Source organism: Zea mays, chromosome 4 (assembly GCF_902167145.1).
Source record: "Zea mays cultivar B73 chromosome 4, Zm-B73-REFERENCE-NAM-5.0, whole genome shotgun sequence".
NCBI classification, from domain to species: domain Eukaryota; kingdom Viridiplantae; phylum Streptophyta; class Magnoliopsida; order Poales; family Poaceae; genus Zea; species Zea mays.
The window spans coordinates 121,803,495-121,806,138 of record NC_050099.1 but is presented as its reverse complement, the minus strand read 5'-3'; positions in this window follow the sequence as shown (position 1 = coordinate 121,806,138).

The following is a 2,644-nucleotide window of genomic DNA, read 5'->3' as shown; positions in this document are numbered from 1 at the left end:
AGCGCACGACGCAACACAAGATAGAATCTGAATTTAGACAAATCCGTCGCTCGGCGAAGCGCGCGACGCAACACGCTAATTAACGAATAATCACCGCGAGCGCGGACGAGCGAAGATACGGTCGGGCGAGGCCGGGACGGGGGAACGGGCGGGCGAGCTGGGGCCAGGGCGGTTGAACCGGCCAGAGGGGCGGTTGAACCGGCCGGGGAGCGCGCGGGCGAGCGGGGCTTGCCGCGCCGCGGGAGGGCGCCGGGCCACCACGGCCGGCCGAGCCGAGGGGCGGGGCCGCGCGCAGGGGCCGGGGACGGGCAGGGGGCGAGGCCGAGCGCCGCCGGGGGCCGGGGTGGGGCCGCGCGAGGGGAGGCCGGGGACGGGCGCCGCCGCGCCGCGGAGGGCCGAGCGGGGGCCGAACGCCGCCGGGGAGGGAGGGGGAGGGGCCGAGCGGGGGGCCGAGCGGGGGCCGAGCGCCGCCGGGGAGGCCGGGCGGGGCCGAGCGCCGTCGGGGAGGGGTCGAGCGCCGCCGCGCCGAGGGAGGCCGGGCGGGGGCCGCGCCGAGGGGCCGAGCGGGGGCCGCGCCGAGGGGCCGAGCGGGGGCCGCGCCGCCGCGCCGAGGAGGCCGAGCGGGGGCCGCGCCGAGGGGCCGAGGCGGGGGCCGAACGCCGCCGCGGGGAAGGAGGTCGGGCGGGCGAGGCCGAGCGCCGCCGCGGGCGAGCGCCGCCGGGGTGGGGTCGGGGTCGGGGTCGCGCGCGGGCAGGGGAAGAAAGGGGGCGCGCGCGGGGGGGGGAAGAAGAGGAGGGAGAGGGAGAGAGAGGAGAAGGGGAGGGGAGCTCACCTCGGGGTCCAAAATCCGGTGATCGCCGTCTCCAAATCCTAGGGCACCACGGGGAGAGAGAGGTGGAAGAGGGAGAGGAGAGGTTGTTGCGCGGGAGATCCAAATGAGAGAGAGAGGAGGGGGGGCGCATGGGGGGGTTTTGGGCGCCAGGGGCGCGCAGGCCGGGGCGGGCCGGGCCGGCTGGGCTGGGCTAGGTTGGGCCGGGCCACTTCGCGGATCGAAAACCCACGACGAGCGCGACCACTAAACGGAATTAAATCGCGAACCGAAATCCGGAACGGAACGAGACGAACATTCAACATCAGACAAAGAAATGTGCTTCGGCATGATGCAACACCCATGACACTTAGGTTTTGGTTTATACATGACACGGACACCTGTCGCTATATTGGTTTGAAATTGGAAAGAAGGAGAAAACGAGGAAAGAGAAAAGAGAGTAACGCCCGAATTTGGTGAGAGAAAAGAAGAAAAAATTCTGCCCCCAAATTCAGGGCGTTACATTAACCTTCGTCCAAAGTTCATTAATCCTTAAGGGAATAATGTTTCGTTGGACGAAGGGCATTAACATTTAACATTTTATGTTGCCTTGTTCTTAATTCATAGCATTTGAGAACAAGTCTCCAACATTTATCCTACGGACTTACCACCGGGTCTTCCTCCCCTCCGTGGCATTGAGCATCAGATCGATCTCATCCCCGGCGCTTCTCTTCCGAACCGCGCCCCGTACCGTACAAATCCAGATGAGACGAAGGAGATCCAGCACCAGGTGCAGACACTGCTTGATAAAGGTTACATTCGTGAGTCTCTTAGCCCTTGCTCGGTTCCTGTTTTACTCGTTCCAAAGAAAGATGGGTCATGGCGTATGTGCGTAGATTGTCGTGCTATTAATAACATCACAGTTCGTTATCGATATCCTATTCCATGCCTTGATGATATGTTAGATGAGCTTAGTGGTGCCGTTATTTTCTCTAAGTTTGATTTGCGTAGCGGTTACCATCAGATTAGAATGAAACTCGGTGATGAATGGAAAACGGCTTTTAAAACGAAATTTGGTTTATATGAATGGTTGGTTATGCCATTTGGATTGACTAATGCTCCCAACACCTTTATGCGTTTAATGAACGAAGTTTTACGGGCCTTCATAGGTTTGTTTGTTGTTGTTTATTTCGATGATATCCTTATTTACAGCAAGTCTATATAGGAGCATTTAGAACATTTGCGTGCTGTTTTTGATGCTTTGCGTGCTGCTCGCTTGTTTGGTAACATGGAAAAGTGCACATTTTGCACGCAATGTGTCTCGTTTCTTGGTTATGTGGTTACTCCGCAGGGCATTGAGGTGGATAGCAGCAAGATTGCTGCCATTCGGGAGTGGCCTACACCGACGACGGTCACACAAATTCGGAGCTTTCTTGGACTTGCCAGTTTCTACCGCAGATTTGTTCGTGATTTTAGCTCCATTGCAGCGCCTCTACATGAGCTTACAAAGAAAGATGTGCTATTTGCTTGGAGTGATTCGCAGGAGGTAGCGTTCAGCACTTTGAAAGATAAGTTAACCCAAGCTCCCCTCTTGCAATTGCCTGATTTTAATAAAGTTTTTGAGCTTGAATGCGATGCTAGCGGTATTGGGCTATGTGCTGTTTTGTTACAAGAAGGAAAACCAGATGCTTATTTTAGTGAAAAATTAAGCGGTGCTAGTCTGAAATATTCTACTTATGATAAGGAGCTTTACGCTTTAGTGCGCACTTTGCATACTTGGCAGCACTATCTTTGGAATCGTGAGTTCATAATTCATTCTGATCATGAGGCTTTAAA